The sequence below is a fragment of the Scatophagus argus genome, chromosome 20 (assembly GCF_020382885.2).
Source record: "Scatophagus argus isolate fScaArg1 chromosome 20, fScaArg1.pri, whole genome shotgun sequence".
Classification (NCBI taxonomy): domain Eukaryota; kingdom Metazoa; phylum Chordata; class Actinopteri; family Scatophagidae; genus Scatophagus; species Scatophagus argus.
Genome location: NC_058512.1, coordinates 13,233,722 through 13,259,861, shown reverse-complemented (window position 1 = coordinate 13,259,861; position 26,140 = coordinate 13,233,722). Strand labels below are relative to the sequence as shown.

Genomic DNA, 26,140 nt, shown 5'->3' with positions numbered 1-26,140 from the left:
GAAAAATAATACTTTTATATGGTTGAATCTGGAGTAAATCAGTTTAAACAAATCTTGAAGCTTTCAGAATTCACAAAATTTGGTGGAAAATTCATTTTAAGAAAAAACAAAAACAAAAAACAACGAGCTTATCCAGGATGAGTTCAGTAGGGGCTGCTTAGGTGTGCTGATATGGTTGTAATAGTAGTGATTAGTAGAAACCCAGCCAGTCATGGAGGATGACAAATGGCGCATGAGACAGAGCATGATTACAAATGTTTATATGGGCAGAGACAGTATCAGTACAGAGTATGATGGATGAGGCCCGGAGTGCAGTCAGAGCTGGCTCATAATTAGACCTTGATGGCATTAGTTGCATTTCCTCGTGGGTATGTCACAATAAATGTGCCAGAGTTGTTAAAAAGGGACAGTATGACATTTTGAATTTGAGTCTGTTGTTTTTACTCAGCAGGCATCTGTCACAGCATGGGACATAAAAGCTTAAAGGCTTGTTAGAATTATGAATGATAATTTCAGAAACTAAATGGGGTCTTTTTGCAAACCACTAATGGACTTGATCATGTGTGATTTTAATGTTTCTTCTATGATATCCTGTTTCCCTTTAAGAAACTTGAACATAAAAGGCTTGAATTTACAGATGAGTCTATGCACTATGTCGGCAGTCGTCATCTGAGCTCTGAATGTGTCTGTGTAAGATGAGGTAATTATTAAGAAAGGTTACACTGTGCGAAGGTAAGGTAACAGTGTGCAAGGTAATAGTGTGTACCTGAGGTGGTTCAGGTGATGTGTTTTCTGGTGTGTGTTTCGCCTGTCTGGCCTTGTATCTGAGAAGCAAGTGAAAGTCAGACATGTCTGTGTGTGTGCATGTATTTCTTGCTGTGACCCAAACTAAGATGGCTATTGTTAACTGGTGCCAAATTACCTTCCCGCTACCCTGCAACATCACAAAATAAGATCTTGTCTGTACTGCATCTCATTCTTCTAGATGCAAAATTTCACAGGAAACCCTTCACCCTGCACAGACCTGCATGACAGGGTAATAAGAGGCAAGCATAAATGAAGAGTGCAGCTGCTGTGCGAAACAACCTCCAGATAGTCAAGAATCACCCCAGTTTCACTGCATGAATCTAATTTCTTTAGTCTATGTTTTAGCATATACCATTTAGTCCAGACATCTCATTGATTTAAATCAAGTGAAAAAGTTGCTATGACAGTAAGACCATTTTCACCTGCAACATAGTATAGTATGTTTATCAACACAGTCACGAAGATTTGTGTATATGAAGATGAGTATACAATTTTCTTTTCATGAATCTCAGCACTGAATGAAACACTTCGGTTAGGAAGCTTAGGAAAAGACATTTTCAGTTTGTAAAACAGTCGCAAAATATAATCTATAGCTCAATTTGGTTAAGGGTAGGGAATGAAAAAAAATCAGGTTGTGAAACACTGACAATATTTAATCTTTAGGATTCGCATATGACCTTAGCAGTCATCAAAGCAGAGGTAACAGTAATTATAGCAAAATTCAAGATAACATCAACAACAAGAACTCCAGTACTAGCAGAACTAGAGTCAACAGATCACTGTGTGTGTAGGTATGTGTGTTATTTGTTGGTATAAAAGTGATACTGTGGGAGAGATAGTGTTCCAGTCACATTACAAACTCATTAATGCCACTCAAACTCTCTCCTGTGTCTGTGTTTACTCGTCTGCAAATGATGTCCAGTAAATCTCTCCCATTCAAATGTACACTTTCCTACACCCAGATATGGTGCCATGGTGTCACGTGTCTAATTTTGGGACCTCTATTAAACCCACAGACTGACAGACAGACAGACACACACACACACACAGGAAGCTGCCTATCTACCCTTGAGAGCCTGAATGTTGAAGTCAGGCAGAGATCATGTTGCCAGTCTAGTCGTTACACAGTCAGGTCAGACAGGTCAAATACCTGTTCAGGTAACACACCCGGACCTGTTACCATTATTTTATCTCAGCTTTCCGACAAAGGTAACACACTCACCTCTTGGTACCTGCTGGAATATTTTCTTGTAGCCACTTTTTTTTTTCCTTCAAACAACACATATGACATTAAATGCACCACAAGGCTTTGTTATCAGACACTCTGGAGTTAGTAGTGCTGGTATTACAAAGTATAAACAAAGAACACATTTCTCACAATTTTAGTTGCTTTCTCCTGCCAAAAAAAAGAGCATGTTGAATGTCCCTTCTCAAACTTTTCATATGTGTGTGTCTCTTTTTGGTTATATTGAAGTGATCTAACTTAAGTGTTTCCTCTACTGCAACTTATTTTATGTCACAATATCAACCTTTAAACCTCTCTTGATAAACGTCATCTCTTACAGGCACCCTGGTAACTCACCTGGTAGTATATATGTATCAAAGCAGTATGAATCAGTGTAGCAGCCCGCGTTTATTATTTTCAAGAATTAAATGACCCCTCCCCCCTCCTCCCACAGGCAAATCTGTAGTATACTACTACAAATAAATGATTGCGCTGCTGTTTGGCATCAATCTCATCATCTAATAAGTAACATCTGGTGAGGTCCTGACCGCCAATTCAAAGAGGCTTTTGCTTTGCCTTTTGCCTAGGCTTTATTTGGACTGAGTGAAGCCAAACACAGAACCACAGTCACCTCATTCAATCACAGAACGTCTGCATCACTCACTCACTCACACACACACATACACACACACACACACACAAAAGACAGACATATTACCAAGAAAATGTTACTTGATTGTTAACATGATCTCATATTATGATCTTTTGCATTACAACCAGAGCTCAGAGTTGAGTCTAACTCCAGTGCTTTACGAATTTTGAGTAATTGTTTTCTTGGTAAAGAGGCTTTGCACTTCGTATCATACTATAACAAATCTAAAGAAAGATGGAGTATGCTTCACTGATTATTTTACTTGAATCCAGTCACTCAGATATAAAATTGTGTGTGGAAAAGAATTTTTGTTACATTATTGTTTTTCTTGATGATGATGATAACGTACAGGACCACAGAGTTCAGGAGCATGCTGAATTAAAGGCAATTACAGTAATAAAAGAAAATCAGATTTAAAGTAGACCCATCCATAATGACCCTGCCAACATTTTAAGCAGGATCAATAGTGAAGCAGACAAAATGATCACCCTGTCATCCACTGTGTTAGGCCAGAGACAGAAATACAAGATTGGGTATGGAAAGAGGCGAAAAAGTCAGAGAAGAGAAAGAGATCAAGTCAGTTGTGCCACAGTTTCCACCTGATTGGTGCTTTCAAGTATGTAAGAGTGTGTCTGTGTGTGTGTGTGTGTGTAACCTCTCAAGCTCAATGACAAACACACGCATGTGATAATTAATTTGGTGCCTTCTGATTGCCAGGGTTGCTTACTGGTTACAGAGTCCAGATCAGGGGTGTCACCTACCAGATTGTGTGTGAACCTCAGAGTCAAACACATAAATACTCAAGAAGTGCAAATGAAAACATGGTGACATAGCGAGAGAGAGAGAAAGAGAGAGAGAGAGAGAGAGAGAGAGAGAGAGAGAGAGAGAGAGAGAATGGGGGGAGTGAGGGTAGAAGCAGAAGGCAGGGAAGAAAGAGAGAAAAGAGAGAAAACAAAAGAACACAGAAAAAAAGAGAGCAACAGGAGAGGAAAGACCCCCCACCTCTCCCACTCTCTTCCTCCCTCTCTCTGTCTCTCTCTCCCACACACACACACACACACACATCCAGGTTGAGTGACAGGGCCTTATTGCAGGTGTAAATTGAGGCTTTGAGGTGTGTGTGTTGTTCATTAAAGCAGAGTGAATCTCTATTGGTTTTCATTAAGGGGCCTGACCACACCGACTAGATGGTTAATCTAGACAGCTACGCTCCTCCACTCACCCCCATCTCTATTTCTCTCTCACAAATGAACACACAGTTTTAACATCTCCTCCCACACAAAAACACACATACACACACACAAACACACACAACCAGATTCTTATTTATTAAGCAGAGGTGACAGGTACTGAATAAGTTGTTTTCTCGAACTGTGTGTGTGTCTTTGTCTAGGAATGTTTTAGAGTTTGTGTCTGCCCCACTATACATGTGTTTCTTTACAATAATATTTGCAGGTGTCCACATTCGTATGTGCATGTTCACTTTTTTTTGGCCTACCGCTGACTGAATTTTATCCACATAGATGTGTCTGTGTGTGTTTTTGTGAGTTTGAGTTTGTAACTGTTTATATGAGTGTGTGTGCGTATGTGTGTCTGTGTGTTTAGGAGGAGGACAATTGGCGTCTGTGGTTATGAGTTAAGTCTAATTTCCAGGAGGCCTGTCCTGGCTAAACAGAGCTGACACAGTGCTGCTCTGACCAGTTATCTGTCACTGGGAATTAGAGACTAACACACACCCTGAGAGATGAGTTGAGTCTCACACACACACACACACACATAGATTACCATTCTCTCTCTCTCTCTGCATTACATACATGCACATAGAAAGATATGCACCACATGTGGACACTGCTGCCATATATAACAGCTGAACATCTATTTACAAAACCAAGGGAACATGCTGCTAAAACAGTCTCTCGCTCTTCTTTGGGGGGTTTCTACAAGATTTTGGAACCTGGCTGCAGGAATTTGCTCCCATTCAGTCTCAAGATCCTTAGTACATTTATGGACCTTGCTTTGCATGTGGGGAAATCTCACTTTGGAAATTGACTTCCTCCAACTGTTGCCACACAGTTGGAATTATACTATTGCCTAAAATATCACTGTAGACCGTCACTGTTAGAGTTCCCTTAATTGGAAATTCAGGGTCTAACCAAAACAAGAAAATAGCGCAAGACCAAAAGAATAGTACAGCAAACTGTACACAGATCCAGATACACATACACAGACCCAGATAAGCACTGGACTGGGGCTTAAAACAGCTAAAGGCAGCTAAGAGGTTACAAAGCAGCACCAGAGCCTTACAGTTACACCATAGCTTACATGCACCGATTCAAAAATAAAAAAAACAAAATAAAAATTATTCAAAAATAAATTCAGAACAGGATTGCATGTGGCAATCATGTCTGGCCAGCTTTCTATTTTGTGGAGATTGTTGATAATGAACGCATAATAAAGCAAGTTCAAGAAAGTATCAACATCATCAACCACACTGTACACCTGAGTAGATTATTTCCTCTGAAATGATTAATAAACTTGAAATGGGATCAAATGGACTGAGAGGATCATTTAACATGTATGAGGGGGAATGTGTGGGAAATGTGGAGTGTTTCCAAGTGTCTAGTAGTGTCAGTTGTCTACCAACAAATACAGCTTGTCTTATCTTTCCCTCTCACTGTACCCTCTTCCTTTCCCTCTCTCTCATTCTCTCCCTCAGACGGGGACCTTTTAAAAAAAGTGCGGAGGAAAGATGCTTTATGGAGTGTTCAGAAGTATCCGGCAGCACAGATGGGATCATGGCAGCATGGTGTCTGATCTTGCTGTCTTATTATTCCGGTTCAGACACTCGGCCTCTTCAAGTGGCCTTGCTGCACTTTTAGCCAAGCCTCAATCCAATCATCTCAATCTATTGTGTGCTCTGAGGGGCCATCCTGTCACTCTGTAAGGCTTTGAACATGTGCAGCAACATCCACATACATCCCAACAATGATGGAGAATAAAATTACATCTGCAGAGGTCTCTGACATGTGCTTTCAACCCCTCTGTCATGTAAAAATGGGAAAGTGAAGAGTTTCCAAAACACACTGTATGTTTTCTATCTAGTGATGCAAAAAAGAATGAGATTATAGAAATGAAAGTAAAAGTGGCAGCATTCACTAGCAGACTGTTGCCTACTGGCATTTAGAAAGCAATCTTTTAATAAAAAAAAATCTTGCGATTGTGAGTGTAACCTTCTTCAACTCAGTGGATATCTCTTGATGAAATAAAAACACTTAGTTGAAAGCTTTCATCTTCAGATTTGCTCTGAACTAGAGGATCTTGTTCAATTTGCAAAGCTACAGCTGTGTGTGAAAATATACTTTTGTTGTTTTCATTCTTGACAACATGGTACATGAATTAAGTGTAGATTAGTCTTCACAGTCATGTTCGCCGCTCACCAGCATGTAAATCTCTTGGCAGAAAAATAAAATGGGATTTGTTCAAGTGTCCCCACTGCACTTTCTGAGACTTGTTTTCAAAAATTTTGAGCAGCCCGTGTGTAAATGGATTTATGATGCATCAAAAAGATTTCATACAATGCTTTGTTAGTGCTTGAAAGTTTCAAGAACATTTATGCTAACAGGAAATCACAATTTAGATATTGCAGGAATACTATTATCAGTTATCAGTTTAATTATTGTCTCACTTGCTTTGTAAAAGTATTTGATCATGTAAAATTATCATTAGACCAAGTCTTTGAATGCATACAACAAAAACTGCAATAACCTACTTTTGTTCATTTTACAGCAGGAAATTGTTAATGCAATAACAATATGATTCTCTGAGAAATTCATATTTTAGGGCATATTATTCATTTATTAGAGAGCTGACAGGAAATGAGGGAAGAAAGAGATGGAGAAAGAGATGTAATCATCATAAAACACACTTGACAGAAACTAAATAAATTTCTGCCAGACCATCTGGGTCAGTTCCTTCACTATTTCAACAAATCACCAATTTTACCAAGGATGTGAAACCATCTTTCCCTGCTGCATCTGTCTGCCTTTGCTGGCCTCCTGGGTTAGCTTGCTGAATGAGAGTCTGTCACTGAGCAGCATTTCTCCCTCGTTATTCCGAGGCAGAGCATTAAAGGGGAATTCCAGTATTTTAAACCTGGGCCCTATGTTTACACATTTTGATGTGCAAATGACTAACGAAAAAGTTCTGCAAATAGTCCGGTAGACTGCCTCAGCCTCCAGCTGCAACACTGTAACATCTCAGTGTTAATCCTTGTGGGCAACTTCGACTATCAAATCCACTGAAGTGCTTATTTTTTTTACCAATGACACACTAAAATGACCAATGACAACTGATTCAGGCAATGACCAAAAGCAATTCAATCTCAAATCTCCCAACCTTACCAGGGAAGTTGCAAGTAATAGACGGCATCTACTTTCCCAAGGCCAGTGACGGAGCGCGTCTCAACAAATATGATTCTGCTGAAAGTTAAGATAATTTAATTATTGGCCAGTCCTGTGGTCACAATCGAAAACTATTCACACTTAGTGATGTTTTTAATGGCTAATTGTCTTGTTTTATAGAGAAAGTCCTACATACAGGACCCTCTTGCATTAATTTAACCCTTCACAGTAGTACAGGTTTAGAACCATAAATAGTTTTTTTGTTTTGGACAGTCATGTAAAATGCGGATCACAGACATCAGCACCCCATGGGTGGATAAGGACATCAGCAAACACTTCATAATGTAAACAGTGCCTTGTTCCGGGGCAAACAAGGCAAAGCTGAGATACTGTAGGAACACTAACATAAAGCAATACAAAAAGACTATTCACAGAGTTACTATGTGCATTTTAATTTAAAATACTGTTTTTGTTTTCTGAATCAAAGTAACTCATCAGAAGGAGATTGTATTAGGCTGCGGCTACTCGGAAAGAGGGATTTAGGTGTGTGTGTGTGTGTGTGTGTGTGTGTGTGTGTATTCCCAGGGCCTAGACAGGCTATCAAGCATCTATCCATCCTTTGTAACGATCAATATTTATAAACCCCTGAGGACCTGTGGTATGAAGCATATAAACAAGCAATGGAGGAGAGCAAGACAAACCACCAAGCAAACACACACACATGTGCGCGTACACACACACACATATATATAGCAGTAGCATATTGAAGTGCACATGCAATCAAGCACAAATATAAAAAAGACCAAGTGAAAGACAAAAAGAAACAACAGTTAAGAGGTTCAGCAGACAGTCAATATTTGTCAGAAAACTTCATAATCACATTAAGAATATTGTAATTAGTTTCTTAGAAAAGCTCCCTGTGTGATTTGCCTTAAGGCAATTTACTGTACGTGAAATCAGGTCATACAATGACTATTGATCATCATCGCAATTCTGCATTTTATTACTTGTTCGATGATGTGATAGTAGCTGTCAAATGTAAAATAAACAATTTCTAGAGCTGTTTGCACATGATTACATATGACTTTTTATGTCAGTGTATTATCTATAAGAATTCATGTTTGCTTATTGACAACTGAACAGCTGACTGGCAGAAGGGTTGCCATAGTAGAGCCGACGTATCAACAGATTACGAAGATCATCACAGCTTTGATGTTATGTCAAATATGTCTGTATTGTGTTGAAGAGATATCTACTAAAGTTGGCATGCTAACCACCAAACCCTGCTCTGTACGGTCTCCTTGTTCCACTTTGTAGAGGTGATAGCGAGTCACTGTATCATCCTATTTGCAGTCAGTCCTACAAAACCAAGGTGGTTTTGTTGTGGGGTTTAGCTCTTGGCATCCCACGGCTGACCCCGCCATAACCCCCACCCTTAGGCCTCCAAAGATGAGCACTGACTCACGCCTCCTTCTTGGTCCTGGTCTGCTTCACACCTCTCCTGTCCCCACCTGAATCCACTGTGCCTTTGTCACTGCCAGAGTCATAGTCTTGGTTGGGATGTGATGTAACTCTCTACTGTAACAACTACAACATCTGAGACATGTCAGCAACTTCTAGCTACATACAGACTCAGACACTGTACACATTTTAATGTGTGTGTTGTGTCATCAGAGCAGGTGGAAGTACCGCATGTAATTAACATGTCATAATCAATGTGGGGGAGTTTGACACCTTGTAATCACTGTGTGGAGATTAGCACCCATAGCCCCAGGACATACACACACACACACACACACGCACAGAGAGAGAGAGAGAGAGAGAGAGAGAGAGAGAGAGAGAGAGAGAGAGAGAGAGAGAGAAAGAAATTTTAAACATACACACATGCCCAAATAGCCAAGCAAACACACATATGTACACATACAGGGCAACAAACGTGACATTGTGCACAAACATGTGCACCTGGCTGCTCAACTGCTCAGGCTTGCATACACATCAGGAACACACACACACACACAGCACACACAGAGGGCCTGTTTAATATCATTTACATAATGAGAGAGCAGCCACAGTAATAGCTTTTCCTTTCTCTTATTATCATAATTTCACCCTGGGCGCCAAATGACAGAAAAAGAGAGACGGAGAAAGAGAGAGGGAAAGAGAGAAACACAGCAGCAGTGTCTCGTCCTTGTTACCCTGAAACAACTCTGCCTCAAAGTCAAGGCCAACTACCCCTCGTGCCTTCCACACTTTGTCTGTCTCTGTCTGTCCCCTCTCTGGTTGTCCTTCTGTCCCTTTTGTTTTCTTTCTTACAGCTGATGATCCTGTCATTCATTGTGTACCAGTCAGCCACACACATGTTTAAATATGTAATGGGTGTCCATATGGTTGTGTTTTGCCAGAAAAAAAAATATTTAGTATTTATTTCTAAATAATATTGTAAATGAACAGTAACTTATAACTAGTGTTGATAAACCACAATACAGAAAATGTGAGTCAAATTATAAATGAATCAAATGTTCAAAGGATTTTTTTTATTAGTAATTCAAAATAAATTGCAATCAAAATATAATTTGGACATCAGTGTTTTGTAAAATAAATAAATAATATGATCAAATCACCATTATCATATCCTCCTAGTATGACTCCATAAACCTGCACAAAAAAAAAATCCTGTGACAATAAATTAAGGTTATTAAATCCTGTTAATGCGATACCTTTGAGGAAAGTGTTTAAGCTAATTTAATTTTCAAATAATGAACGCTGTTACTTTATACAAAATTAAACACAAACCCTCTACTAATATGATGAAAAGGATTTAATGCTGGAAGTTCTCAATTGTAATTCAATGAATGTGTGTCATTGAATCATCACTTTGCACCTCCCTTATTAAACCGGCAGGACGATTAAATCAGTCTCACTGTGGGTCACTAAAATCGCCTGATGTTGAATAATGATTCAAAATAATAAAAGGAAGTGGACAGACATAATCAAAGGTAAATGGTCACTGATTTCGATACACATTGTACTGAACTGGCAAAGTCCTTCCCATTTGGCTTCATATTCTTTCTATCTTGTGTCTTTTGTAACTGTACACTGCAAAACCACACACACCGCAATCTCAAAACACAGGTATATTTTTAAAATCAATGTGTAAATGTTCATAAACTCCTATAACGCCCCAGGAGTAATGTGGGGTCATATTCTACTGCAATCTAAAGAGTAAAAGACATATCAGACTGCCGTGTCTGCAGAATGTCATTGATTTCTGACTAAGATAAGATAAAAAAAAAAAAATCTCATCCGTAAAAGAGAGATCAAGTGTTGGACACTGGAAAGAAAAATAAAGCAGTGGTAAAAAAAAAAAAAGAGGAGGTGGGAGGGAGGAAGAGGAAGGAAAAGGGTGCATCACTATCGCTATTTGCTCATCTCCTCCACGGTCATTCTTCTCTCCTTTCTTCTCTCCTCTGCATCCTTTTCTCCCTACCTTTCTTCCTCATTCCTGTATTTTTTCTCCTCTTCTCTACTCCCTTTGTCAAGATTTTCTTGGTCAATAATATCCATCCTCCTCTCTTCATCATCTCTCTTGGTTTACTTTCTTTTCTCAATTCCTATTCTTCATCCTTTCCCACCTTTTTCTCTCAACCACTCTCTGGCTCTTCTCTCTGGGCTTTTCTCCTTTGGTTATCATTTTTAAATTTCCCTTCTGCTACTGTATTTTCTCTTTATGAGCAAATATCTCTTTTCCCTTTCCTAAGTTTTGCTCTGTTTTTTCCTCTGCTCTTCTGCCCCCCCCATTCATTATACTTTTTCCTCACGTCCCTTCACCTTGATCCTTCAGGTCTTCTTTTCTATCAGTTTTCACTCTTCCAGCATTCAACTTTTCCTCCTTCCCTTCCTTCCTCCTTTTTTCTTTTTCTCCTTCCCATTTATTCTCTCTTCCCACTTGTCTCCTCAACCTCTTCCCTTACTCCCATCATCCCCCTTCTCTCTCTCTCTCTCTCTGTCTCTCTCTCTCTCTCTCTCTCTCTCTCTCCATATCGACAGAAGAGGTATGCATTTTGCTAAAACACTGACTGATGAATCATTGATGTTGCTGTTGAGGTTTCAGTGGCGCAGGGGCAGCCGGATGTAAATAAGTGAGGACTAGGTATGGGGTATAGCTAGCTGATATTCAGCCCTCCCTCTGAAACACTGATGAGATATTTATGTGTGTGTGTGTGTGTGTGTGTGTGTGTGTGCATGTGCATGTGTGTGTGTGTAAAACTGTGAAGGCTATTTACAAAGGCCAAATATGACAGTTGTTTACAACTCAGGACAGACACAGAAGAACTAAGGGAGGGCTAAAGAGAGAAAGGGATGAAGGATGGATGAATGTTAGAAAATTTCAGACAAGGGAAGGTATGGAGGGAGGGGAAAAGCAAAACAACTCCAACCCCATAAGCGAGCACACACAATGCACTTGCACATACAGTACATACTCCAACTCGTTCACCCGTGCAACATGCACCTAATCAAAAATTAATCCAAGACACATATCCAAGCAGCATGGAAGAAAACATGCTTAAAAGTTGTACAAGTATTTGTCAATACTGTATATTTAAAAGTCCAGTGGGTAGGATTTAGTGGCACCTAATGGTGAGGTTTTTGACTGCAATCAACTGAATACAATTCCACTCAGCTTCCCTTTCCAAACATACAGCAGAACCTACGGTGGCTGCCAATAGGAAAGGTCCTGTCTCGAGCCAGTGGCTGCTTTGTCCCTTCCGGTGTACCGTACAAACATGGCGAACCCACCACCTCAGAAGTGTTAAAAGGCTCATTATATAGCAAAACCATTTTTCTACGTTTCAGGTGTACACTAATTAAATATAATGAATATTATTAGCATATGTACACATAATTCAAATGTTTTTTACTCTAGCAGACTTTAAGATCCTTGGGAACATCCACATAGTTCTTAGCACTTAATATAAACCAACCCTTTCTCGTCCAAGATCGTCAGATACCACCGCTTTGAACATTTTGCTAATCCATTAGTATTAACATTCATTCTCAGTGTTATGTGGCTCCCACAGCATGACAATAAGGGATGATGATTTGAAAAATGTCAAATGGCATATTGATGAAAAACCAGTCCACAAATATTGGAAGCATTTTACCTCTGACAGATGCAGAATACTTCAATTTGACTTGACGCTGAAGCATTTTCCTTAAAAGAAGTCTTGGGGATTCCCTGATCTTTCTAGACATTTGGCCCTCACAAGTACATAAATTCAAAAACTCTCTCAGACATACACACATGTTCCACACCTTCATTTAAAGCACTTTTCAGGCCTCTTAGTGCCCACCCCCTCCCTGAAATGAGCACCATTAATACAGTCATTTAGTCCACTAATACATCTGTGTGGTCAGTGCTCTTACATTATGTATCAGTTGGGGTCGGTGTACGCTGAACTGTGCTGGTCTCGACTCTAACCACACATTGTAAAGTCATTATCTATTTCCCACAGAAAACAACATTAACGCAATGGTGAGTGATTTAAGAAGACAAGCCGGTATATACTCTTTCTCTCTCACACACACGCACACAGACACAGTAAAGTGTAAATATGCAGAACTGAACATTCATATCTACAGTATTTCCATACATCAAATATACAACAACAGAAACACTAGCAGAGTGCTAGAATTCACTTTTTAAATAAATTTTAAGACAGACTGCAATGAAATTAAAAGTGGAAAAACAACAATCGCTAACTAATTTTACATTCAGATGCAGATTGAGGAACAAATTCAGTGTAAAACAAATGAGCGTATTCAGTCCAAATTTGCTTTATGGATAGAGACAAGACACTTTTGCGATAGGAAATTTGTGACTGAACTACTATTTAAAACAGTGGGGACAATCGAAACAGCCAAACATGACATTTTAATGATATTATTTCCTTAATATTTACCATCAACTTTCTCCTGTGGACGGATTGCAAACAATCTCCCATTTTACAGAGTAAAAAGGGCTCAGCTGAACACCTTATGATGCTGACAATGACAATCATCGCTCCCTACTAAACAGTGTCCCTTACACAGAAAGCAGTGACTGAATGAACAAAGGAGATATTTGGGCTGCAGCATCTGGCATTGCACTGGCAGAGCGGGACAGGGAAGCACCCTGGACAGGTCACTAGTGGGCCACATACACAGACAGACAAACACATTCATTCAGGAGAAGCACATTGAACAAACTATAAATGGTGACCTAATATGAAATTACATACATTAGTCGCTTTTCAAGACAAAATTATTACTTGAAGGCATTAAGTAACAAGCAGAAGTGTTAGAGAGACTTAAGTGATTCTGAAACGGTGCATCTTTGTTTATCCTAAATTAAAATTTTGGTGAAAAGCTTAATAACAAAACAATCAACCCACAGTATGGTATTTCTTATAGTGTTCTACAATTTCTCTTTAATAATTCATTTATTTGCAATTCAAATGAAATATATGCTGGCAGTTCTCTCTTAGCATCTATCTCTCTCTCTCTCATACACACACACACACACACACACACCCCTTAACCACACAGTAAAACCCCATTATCTTTTAACCACAGAAAACAACAGCGCCTTAAGGTTAAAAAACCAAACTCTCTGAAGCCCATTAGCTATTCACCACAGAGCAGAGCACTTTAGACTGGTGTTTTACAGTTAACCACTGTTTCTGAAGCACATTACCTATTTACCGCAGTGTGTGTGTGTGTCTCGTACAGTTTGTGACTTTGTCTCAGTGTCTAACTGTGTGCACTGGAACATCTGTGTGAGTTACTGAGTATGTAAGTGTAATTGTGTGTTACTGTTTCCTGGCTGTGTGTCTTACAGTGTGTACATGCACATGTAATAGGACACTTTAATGAAAGCAAGAGAAAGACTGGGGTGAAGAGACAGAGGCACGAGAACAGAGAGAGAGACGACAGAGGAGAACAATATTGACCGACGTAAGAGGGGAAAAAGAATGCAGAGTATTAAGACACACAGACACACATGGACATCAATACTGTCAAACCACAAAGTCACATCAGACACACAAGACAATACCCCGACTATGTTACAGTGAATGACGGAGGGATCAAAAAACAGAAACACAGTGAGAGTGAAATATACACAGGCAGAGAGCAAAAGCATTGTGCAAGGAAGAAACACTGAGATGTCGAGGAAAAAAGGATAGAGAGGAAAAGGGAGAAAAAGATACTATACAGAGAAATGGATTTTTATAACATCGTGAGAACAGACAGGACATCAAACTAGACATAAGAGAAGGAGACAGAGAGAGAAACTGCAAGAAGAGAGAAGAAGAGAGGTATATTGAGCACTGTGTGAGAAAAAAAAAGGAGAATTTAAGAACGTCTCCTGTGTTGTTACAATGTTTCATTATTCTACTATTTCCTGATGCTATTTCTTTCTGTATTACAGCCAAATGTACAATGAAGAGAAAAGAAGAAGGGAAGAATGAAATTCAGACACAAGTGAAAAGAGACAAAAGGAGTGAGACAAAGACAGAGAAAGAGACAAAGAATAAGAACAAGCAAAAGAGAGAGACAGAAGTGAAAGAGAGCAAGTTAACGGTGAAATTCAAAGAGAGAAACTGCGATGAGGCGGCAGCAGTACATCTTGATCAACAGATGACTGATCATATCAGCGCTGGCCATCTTTCACCAGCCGCCGTTTGACGACACAACGTGACCCCCTGTGCACACACACAAACGTACACAAGCACACTCACACACACACGCACGCATCCATTTCCCCCGACATACCCGGAGGCGGGAGCATCAATAACGTATGGCCTGGCCAGGGGCCTCCATTCTCACACACACACACACACACACGCGTGTTCATTCACACAAATGCACACAAGCATGTGCACAAATACACCCCCATACGTGACACGTACACATATTCATGCATTCATTCGAACACGCACACACATCCCCACAAAGGGTGGTCAGGCTAAAGGAGAATAACAGAGGAACAAAAAACCTCACAATATGGCTGTGTGCCCTCAGGCCTGAGGTCTCACCTCCCACCCCCAAACCCCATGTCTTCCTGTTGCCCTGCTGCAGCGCCTCTTGTGTTTACTGACAGCCGAAACGAGGAATCAGGAGATGAATTAATAGGAAATACAGTAGTTTCTATAAAGGGCACAGTGAAATGAAGAGATGCTGAGAAGGAAATGGTGAAAACAGACAGAAGGGACGAAACAAGAAACAGGATAGAAACAAAGAAAGGAATTATTGTTTGCAGTGCTTGCAGTGGATGCTAATGAAAATTTAACACATTTTGGAAATTTCAATGGAAAACTGTAAACAAGGTGCTGACAAATATATATTCCTGAACTAAGAAAGCAAAATATACAATTAAAAAAAAACAATGAATAAAGTAAGTGACAATGGTTATTTAGTGTTATTGTTACTTAAGTACGATATGTCATTCTTTCATTAGCGGCCTGGATACAATCTAACATCAGATGACAGTAAAGTTATACCACACTGAATAAATTCCCCCATTACAGTTTCAATCTAATATAATTTAAATGCAGTATAACTAGTGGGAAGTATTGCCATCAACCTTAATAGCCTTAAAGCTGTCTCTGTGTGGATGGATGTGAATCGAGACACAGCAACCAAATTTGCAATATCCTTAATATTCATATTGTTTTACTATAAGAACAGTGACAATTCTGCGATGTCTGCAATATGGTTTTTAGTGTTACACCACTGCTGAAGTTACTCATGTCAGAGCTGTAGCATTTCATGTCTTAAATGACTAACCCAAACATATATTTCCGAATAAGACTGAGTAACAATGAGAGAATTAAGGCTGCAGTGAGAACAGCATGAACACACTGACAGTGTTTGAATTATTTCCTACACTTCCCAGAATGCCTCTCAACAGTCCCCACAGAAAGGCTGAGAGTTTGTTTGTCACATTCAGCCTTGACAATGTACTGATGTAAATCAGAAGAGACACTCCCTCAACACAAACAAGAATAGAGCAGAATGTGACAAAAATAAGCAGGCCTTCTGCTCTATTTTAGTTCAGGAGGTGTAGAAAACTGGTATATCCGTCAGTGGTGCAGATTTCTCCCCATGTAATTGCTGAACAAACACAAATCTCAGTTTGTCAAAACTTTAAAAATGCATCAGTTATAGAGCAAAATTAATTTGCATAACATTGGATCAGCTCTTAAGAAGCCTCTCTCACAGGCATCAGTCAGTCAGTCATTGTTCTGTGCTTCTTTTGTGTAATAGCGAAACAGGGCACCAGTTCTGGAAACATCCAGTTCTCCTATAACTGACTGATTTGTTAATTTAAGTGGATATGGGCTTACATGACACCAGACAGCAACAAGAGCCAGAATGGTCATATGTTATGTTGGATACAGTGGTGTTTAAATTGCCTTGCATCTAAATCGCAGAATCAGTAAAAACTGAGCTTATTATATTGAAATGTCCGCATTTTCTGACACCTTTATAGCTACACTGCACATGACTGACGCGACAAAATGTCATTTCCATGTCCATTTATCTCTGGGAAAACAAAGCAGTGACAGTGTTTTACAATAACAAATTAATGTAATTACTCACGGTGAACATATCAAAGACGGAGTGGACTGCAAAAGGGAATGTGGAAGTGAGGGCTGAAAAGGGATTTAAAAAGAAAAGAAAGAGATAAGAGGATCCAATGAAAGAGCATGAAATGAGATGAGCTGAAGTGAGGAGGTCAGGAGGTGAGAGGACGGTGGCACTGTGTCTCTGGTCTTGTGTCTGACAACTTCTAAGTGTAATGGGAGTGCACTTTAACACCTGAGTCCACCACACGCAAGCACACACATGTTCATATGAGGTCTTTCACTGTTCATTCGCTCTCTTTCATCTTTTAGTTAGATTACAGTCTTTCTGTCTCTTTTGTGTGGATCTCCTTGTTTTCCTTTTCCTTTGACATCATTAAACAAACACACCTGGTGTCTAGTCTACCGGAGACCACACATGGGTTCCATACTCTTCAAATACAAGAACAGTCCTGGATCAAATCTTCACAGCACACATCCAATCACCTCACATCTCTCTCTTCTTACCTCTGTGCACATCTGTTTGTTCAGTCTTTCTCCATGTCTACTTCACTGACATTGTAGTTACTACGAATATTGTCTAGAATGATGAGCAACGAAAGAAAGAAAGAAAGAAAGAAAGAAAGAAAGAGGGAAAAGAATCAAGCTTTTTGTTGGTAGAATAATCAGCTGGTAGCCTGACTTTACATCTTAGGCCTCTAAAACCACACTATAGTTGACCTGGTTTCCAAATCTAAACTGACACCTTCAACAAAAATGCTTTCACTGCCAATATTAAAAAATTACTGAACCTCAGCATCACTCTAACATCCGGGAGTTCTGTGTTTATTATTTCTAATTCCTGCTAATACTGCAAAGCCCAGTTTGATTTTTTCGGTAATTTTTCAGTAAGTTGGAATTTATTTATTAAAGAAGTTATTCATTCCAACATTTTGATCCATAAGTCTTGTATGATGTTACTATTTTGAAATAAATTAATAAAATGTTCAGTCACCTTGCTGGTTGCTTCGAGACATTCAGAATCATTACCACTTCTGCACACTTTGTGCGTGTGCTTGGAAAATTTATATTTTAAAGGCTCATTATTATGATTTTGTATTTCTCTGTAATGTAGAGCAGTGTAAATAATGTTATATGTAATATTCTTTCTCAGCACTGGAACTGAACTGAATTTGCAGATGACCCAGAAATATTTCTTTATATAATTAAATCATAAGCAGTTACAAGTTGATTAGGAAAACCTTTTGTCAGATGCAGCCCTAATTCACACATATAAACTCATCACACAGGTGGTTACGAGATGCATAATTACAAAACAAGTTTCCATTCTGGACTAAGAGACCTTTTTCAGCAGACATTTTGACATGTCTTAGCAAAAAAGCACAGATGAAACTAATTTCGTTAACAATAGGTCAGCTCTATTAAAGCCACGTTCTTTTCTTATCGCTCTCTCTCTCGTTGTCACTCACGTTTGCATTCATTCTCCTCAGTATTGATTGTTCAGTACAACAAGAAGGCAAGCTTTGTTTGAGAAGACTTGGGAAATTCTACATCAGAGGGCAGATTATGAAATTACTCTGGTTGCTTCAATTCAATTGAAAAAAAAAAAGAAAACAAAAAAAAGAAGATCAGTGGTCCGGTTTAACTCCACCTTTCAGTGTCGATCAGCGTGCTAGGTACAGCAGCAAAGGGGTAATGGAAAAATTGGATGGAATGGAATTGTTCTGTTAGGTACCATCACCAACTTTTGACCATGGAAAATCATTCTAATAATGAACTGAACTGGACAGCTTGGTGGAAATTAAAACTAAATGTCCCAGCAAGCCACCATGCACATCACCAGGATTGTAAAACTGAAGTGGCAGAATGACTTTTATTATTGTTATTTTTTTTTTTTTTTACAAACATTCTTTTCCTTTTCTGACATGTCAAAATAGCCATGAAGAAGGCCTCAAAGAGCAATGTCGAACATCTCTATCCGATAATCCCTTAGAGGACCAAGTGCACCTCTATCACAAGCTCTGAAGCAGAAAGAGAAAACAATGTCTTTCTAAGGTACATAGAAGTTCACATCTGTCACTTGCCACTAAAAAAAAACCATGTGATCTGATGAGCATCCAAAGGGGCCCAGCATAGAAGCCATCGTGTGTGGAGGTTGACTCAGCACCTCTGAAACAGATGGTGCATGGCTATTTGTACTTGGCATTTACCAATTTCATGACTGGAAAGGAAAGAAATTAAACTGATCTAGAGCAGGTGAGGTCCAGCTTCCTCTGGGAAGCATGGCCCACCTTAACTATTTAATAACAGAAACAAATCTGCTGCATATAAAACAGTCTCTGCTTTTTAATTGGGCTCTTTAGTTATTCCTCTTAATGTTAAATACTAGCAGAGAGGGTTTAAAAGACTCATTAACACACACACACACACACACACACTTACTTAGACACACCTTGAGGTTGTACAGCTGGGCGAACTATTCACAGACACAGATACACACACAAAAATGATGTAGGTGAGCTACTACACCCGTCCACCCACACACATACACACACACACACACACACACACACACACAAAGGATAATTATTACCTTCATATGCAAACGCCTGCAGTGCCCGCCTGGCAGCCTTACGTTTTTTAAAGTGTGTACTTTTCTTATTTAATTAATTAAAACAATCGTCAATGAACTTTAAATTAGTCCAGCATAAAATAATCATATCCGCTGTGTGTGTGTGTGTGTGTGTATGTGTGTATGCGTGCATGTGTGTGTGTGTTAATAATTAGCAGGCAGTAAAGCGGCTGTGTTAATTGCATTTAGGATCCTGCCTGGGGAGAGAAAAGGGGGGAGGAACAGAGTGAAAGAGCAACTGAGAGAAAGAGGGAGAGGGGAGGAGAAAGAGACAATGAGATAAAGAGAAAAGAAACAGAGAGAGAGAGAGAGAAAGACACATCTCCCATCTCTTGTTCCTGAAATAGAGAATTCCCATGTATTCTGAGATATAAAATGGAGCGAGGAGCCCTCAGGAGCAGGATACACGCCGTCTCCCTCACACACACTTTCTTTGACACACTCACACACACTCTCTCTTTCTCTCTCTCTCACACACACACTGCACGCACACATGCACGCACACATGCACACACACAGCCCCTGGGAGGATGAAGCTAACCTTAATTAGCCTAACACTGTGGTGAAATTGATTGAAATGCAGAACATCAATTATTAAGCCTAACTGTTTTCATAACCCCACACACACCCTGCCATGTAGCACATGTAGGGGGAAGGAGAGTAGGCATAATAGGGGGTGGAGGTGTGTGTGATGATAAGAATGACGTGAACGGGTGGGTATGTACAATATCTTACTGCTGAGAAGAGAAACAAGATAAGACATGAAACACATTGTAGATGCTACTCATTGAAAAACAGTACAATGCACAAATTAGATAATAAAATAATTATTATTAATATTCTATCTGCATAGTGGGTTGACCTCCTCTATGACCCACTGACCTTCTCTGTGGCCCCACCTCCTTAACAACCATTACTGTTGTCCAGTGACCTTTTGAACCCAACCTGAGTGCAGGTCACAAACTGGTAACGGTGATGTCATTTCAACCACAAACACACTTCCTGTTAATGGCCTGTGGTTGGTTGAATCGTTACTGTGATAATGCAGAACTCACAGCTGACCAATAAGAATAAAAAATGTGTTTAAGAGCTCCATTTCCCAAATTGATTTGGGTGATTTCAAACACAATAATATTTTATTTATTTAGTCCCAAAGAACAATCTATGCTATAACAGTCTGGATATTAGCATCCCAGGTTGATTCAACAGGAGCTCGATTGGTCTTGATTCATCCACTTGGGACTGCATACCAGCTGAATGACACTGATGTGGACTAGTTGCGGTTTACTTAATGGTTTTAACAGCGATACCTCCGGGGCTAAGCCACTGAGTACGGTCCCTTAACATTTTATGATGAGTCTCAGGAGTATAATTTGCAAATAACAAACAACTTTGTTTCAGCTTGACAGATGTGTATGTTTCAGTTTGTCCACTGCATTGTGAAAGGAAGATCAAGGGTCAATGATCTTTCACAAAAAGCAGCAAGCGAGCTTAAGGTGTTTTTAACCAACTGAACATGATATTCTCTCTATCAGATGTGATACATTTGGATGGCAACCTAGCTACTGAGGGGTGTAACTGAACAGCACTGATGTCTCCACTCTATGATCTTTGTAGTTGTGAGGCGAACCTCATTAGCAACGCAGCACTAACTGCTTTCTGGATATAATTACCACAGTTTGAACACATACACACATACATACACAACTGCTCTTACAACAGCTGGTGTTTCAGCATCTGTTCCTCAGTCTTCATACAAGCCCCTTATGCTGCATGGAAGTGGCAAAGAAGCCGTCCAGCAGTTCTGTTTTTGGCTATGGACTTGCTGTGGATATTCTGAACTGACATCACTCACAGGGAGGGAAACTCTAACAAGTACGGAGTGCAGATGCACAGCTTACACCTTTTGCCAGTTTGATGAAGTAATGGCATTTCACTGATTCCCCTCAGACTATACCAAGTAGAAATGATTTGACAATTTGAATTTAGTGTTGAATAGTGTGCCCTGACTTCAGTCCTATTTGAAACTTTTTTGAATTATCCAGAGCTCCAGCTGTGAGCCAGGAACTGTCAGCCGACGTCAGCAGCCCGACTTTGCTCATGCTAGTCTGGCTTGGAACAAATGTCCAATGTCCAAAATGTTTGGAAGGCCTTTGCAGAAGAGGGGAGACTTTTCAGTAGCATATTTAGATACTGTAGAATTCCAGTATTATTTAAAAATGCCCACCACTGAAGCACAAGGCCACGCCTGTGACCACTGTGAATGAAAAGTGACAGCCATACTTCATGATCTCACAGTCCTAATCAGCTACAATGAGAGCACTTGTGCGAGTGAACCATGAGTGTGCAGGGCCTTTAATTAAGAGAATTATGGGAACATTTTTCTCCATTGCAGCTCTATATGGGAAAGTTGGTAAGATGGATGGTTAATTCACACAAAATCTTTCGAGCACCTCCCGTGAAAAACCGTGACCAGAGGAGGCCTACTGTTGCAGCACTCCTTACTGTGCCCCCTCTCTTCATGTGCCTACAGCGATGCCCCATCTCCCTGACCCGATGACTTCCTGAACTCCAGTCTATCTTTGTCCCAGCACTGCATCGCCTCAACCCACTGAGTCAGTGGAAAACTCATTTAGGCCTAATTACATGGGCTAGGCTCATGCCTCTCTCACTTTCTTTCACTTTCTTTCTTTCACCCCTACTCTTTTCTCCTTCACTCTCTCACTGTCCTTTTCTCTTTGCTCTCTCGTTTCTTCTCTCCTTGTGCTCCAGTTACCAGATGAAGGTAGCCCTGCACTACTAGCCAGCCAGAACACACACACACACACACAGACACACAGGACATCCAACACTCTAGTGTGGCCAAGAGGCCACAGGTACACTGGTACAAAGGCTCTTAGATGGTGCATTGTTATTTCCCTGAGGTCAGCCATAGGTTAGAGCCCAGTCTTAATTAGCTGACATAACTTATACATGATTACCCCTCTTCAGGTCCTATGGCCCCCAAAGACACACACGCACAAAGTGCCTTTCTAAGACCTAAAGCCAAGGAGAGGATCTGTCCAGGAAAGAAACAGAGAGGTGTAGACACACACACACACACACACGCACATCATGTCTAAGGTTTAGAACCGAGAGGTCATTTAAGTGAAATGTAAGGAACCCTGGGAGGAACTTTACCCCGAGACATCAGATGGCACAAAAACACCATCAGAAACAACAGTCATGTTAATGATAGATGACAGTCTGGGGTCAGCGCTCAGGTCGTGTGTCAGGACCTGTTCTGGACCCAGTCACCAGGAATCAAAGACATCAGACAGGAAAAGCCAAACGTGTCTTTAAAAACCTTGCTCTGTGTGTCACAGGTAAGTTTTTTACCTTAGATATACAGACATCAACATAAAGACAGTTGAAGAAAGGGATAGCAATCGATAACAGACACTAACATATTACAAATCAGTCAAACAATCTATGTCTCTACTGAAATGTGCGATTTAAGATCAGAAGTACAGCTTAGTAAAAACGTACAATGGAAAGAGCAATCCAAAAAATGCATTTTCCAGAAATGTTGCACCCTCCGCCTTTCACACAGACCAATGAAAGCCCATAATTACACTGCAATAATCTTCTCTTAATGTGATACGATATTGACAGCAAAATTCTCTCCTTCAGAAGTGGATGCTTACCAGCAAAGAAATTTGAACCTGATATCAATCTCCTGGACCAGCCAAACCTCATGTTCATATGAAATCTATAAAACACTGTAGACTAACAGGCCGGTGCAAGCTCACTGTTGCAATATATATGCTGCAGAGTGTAATTTACCAACCTGAATTACTCTCATAGTTATTGGAAAGCATTTTGCATTCGAAGCCGCTGCACGAGGCAGCACGGTTACAGAACGTCCAATCGATATTCAGCCCATAAAGCAGACGCCACAGTCACAGGAATTAACGTGCTTGTGTCTATAAACCATCCAGAAACATAAACATAAACTGAAATCCGTTCTGCAACCACAAGAGATAGAAATGACTGCCACCATTACCAGTCTATATTACACTTCCAGAAAGTTTAGGTACATTCAGGATATGGTATTAATTTGTTTGGGAAATGCTTACTGCTCTGGACTCTAATAGGGCTCAGGGGAACAGATGAGATCCGAGGCCAAACCATAAGGAAGGAGGGCAAGCATCAACAACAACAGCTTAATGATGCTCTGGTAATGGAGCACAAGCAGGTCACTTGGAAAAAGTACTCACTCTGGCAGGCAAAAACACACTTTGCACACATATGGCAGTACACACTAAGACAGATGCAAATGGAAAGAGCCAATAGGTGCCAAGTATTCATACATGCACAAACAAACAAAGAATACGTATATGCCTAAACTATCTAAGTGCAGGCACACATCAAGACAGGTGAGCAGAACACACAAGCACATATTGACTGATTAAAATGAACCACTATGTAAGATTTGGAACATTTACATCACAACATCAAATCACAACTAATGTGTTTGTACCTGATAAAGTAAATACAAACCATACACATGCACATGCAGACACAGTCTCTTCACTGTCTGAATGGTCACTCCAACTCCAAACCTTTTAACTGTAAAGGTTTTTAATGTGTTTTAATGTCTCTGGGATGTTTAACTGTAAGGCCGTCATTTCGCTAAGTAGCCTGCTGCACTGTGCAAACAAAGGAGGGGTTAGAGGTTTTACTCACTGACAGTAAACAAATCTAAATAATTCAGAAGCAGAAATTAACATTTTATTTATTTGTTATTTAGCAATTACTGTTTCAGGGTTGTGATCCAATGTCTGTCTGTGTGTGTGTGTGTGTGTGTGTGTGTGTAAGGGGAAACTGGAAACAAAATTGTGAGTCTTAGAGGTGGAATTATAGCACCTGTTTATCTTAGCTGTCTGTGTCTTAAAATAGGAATTTTGCTTTTTATAAAGAAAGAAAAGAAAAGAAAAATCAACTTTGAAAACCAGGTTTTCAAAAGTTCAGGCTTGTAAACAAAGCAAACAAAATAATTAAAGGCTATAATGTATCAGATGTATCAGTGTCAGAACTCAAGGATTTGGATGCAAGAGGCGAAACACATCTTTTGAAACAAAAAATAAAAGATAGAGATAGATAGAAGAGATAACACATTCAACAAAAATAAGGACTCATTAAATTAACATTAGGCATGATGACATCAGATGACACTGACAACACTACTTAAAACCTTTGTTAATCACTGAAAGTTAACCAGAGTAATCTGATGTAACACCGGTAAGAAAACAACATGCTATATGAAGTGTGCGTTGACTGATGTGTGTGCTTAAAATGACTGTAGTTTAATTGTATGTTCATTGTTAAAACCAAATGTCTAAATTAACACATCCTCTCATTGATTATATTGTAGACCTCACACAGCTTCTTACGCAAGATCTTTCATTAATGTACCTCTACCTCCCTCTTCTGGATATTGAAGTGTATTACATACATCAGCAGTACATCCATACTGCTTTGGTACATGTAGTGTACTAACTTTTCCTCTTAGACAAGCTCTTGTTTGGTTTCTAAAACTACATTTATCATGCAGTACTTGAGCCAACTCATTTTATTTAATGAAGTTTCATGCAAGTTATTCTTGCAACTGTTCGGTCGTATCCGCATGGCTAAATGTTTTCAAGTTTGTTTTGAACAAAAGTAAAGTATTTATTTTAAAAGCTGAAAAAGTTTTCTGAAGACCGAATAAAATCAAAATATTTTGCCCTAAGTTATTTAAACAACAACTAATGTTGTGTAAACAAAGCCCTGTAAAGAAATTTAAGTTCCTAGCCAGTTTGCAATAATAATAATAATAATAATAATAATAATAGTGCACACCTGTCAAGAGCAAAGTGTAAATTTTGTACTTTCTATTAAAATCTATCCATGTCTGTTGTTTGTGAGGATTTAAGGCTTTAAACGGGATGTTATAGTGAAAAAAAAGGTTAGCGAACAGTGTGTCGTTTTGGTCTTACCTCACATTAGGCGTTAGCAGGTAACAGAACCCCAACAAGCCGCCAGCCAAACTGGTTCACTGTTGAATTCAGCCTGACGACGTCTTGATCTTCACGTCACGGTCTGGCAAATGTAGCCTGAGCTACAGTTTACACGTCCGCTAAAAATCCCCGCAAAAGTGACTTTACCACACCTGGTTCGTGCTGACCGAATTGATAAGCCCCACCCCCTTCCAGTCCGCCATTGGTAAGCCACAGACACAATTAAATACATTGATAAAGACACGTTTAAATTAGGATATATTAAACCTTTTTTTATAAATCCTCAAGTGGAGAGAAAATCTAAATTCACCGACTGAAAACAGTCATCAAATCAAGTTTTTTCTTCAACATCAAACAAGACAGCTTTTTGACAAAGGCAGCAGTAGACAAGTTCTGCTTCCAGGTATATCTGCATGACTGGCTTTGACTTTGGGTTCGCATGCTGCTTGTGTTGGCCTGATCATCAACATTGCACGTTCATGTTAAACAGAACATGGAGATTAATAACATGTGGTGTGTCATGGCTCAAAACAGCCTGCTAAAAGCTCTCTTGTACAAGACTTGCAACCTGCTCAAATGTTGCGAGTTTGGCTGCAGTATGCGACCCATGAGTGTTCAATACAACCTATAAGACATCAGGTTTGGTGACTGCAACGGTTGCCCAGTTTACCTCCAAGCTGTACAAGCATTGTACAAGCTTTGGTTATGCGGCCTATATCACTCAACCCATTGCCAATTTGAATGGTTTCAGATCAAA

General features: G+C 39.7%; 1 long non-coding RNA gene across 3 annotated transcripts in view; it reads right to left on the bottom strand.

The window, feature by feature from the left end:
- The window catches only part of LOC124052051, an 81,191-nt gene extending 55,588 nt beyond the window's left edge, over nt 1-25,603 (bottom strand). Inside the window, exon 1 of one of the 3 annotated variants that reach the window (XR_006841921.1) lies at nt 25,363-25,603. This is a non-coding gene — a long non-coding RNA (uncharacterized LOC124052051). The remainder of the gene's footprint in view (nt 1-25,362) is intronic. The other 2 variants (XR_006841919.1, XR_006841920.1) reach the window with 2 other exon arrangements.
- Between the last annotated feature and the right edge of the window lie 537 nt (nt 25,604-26,140).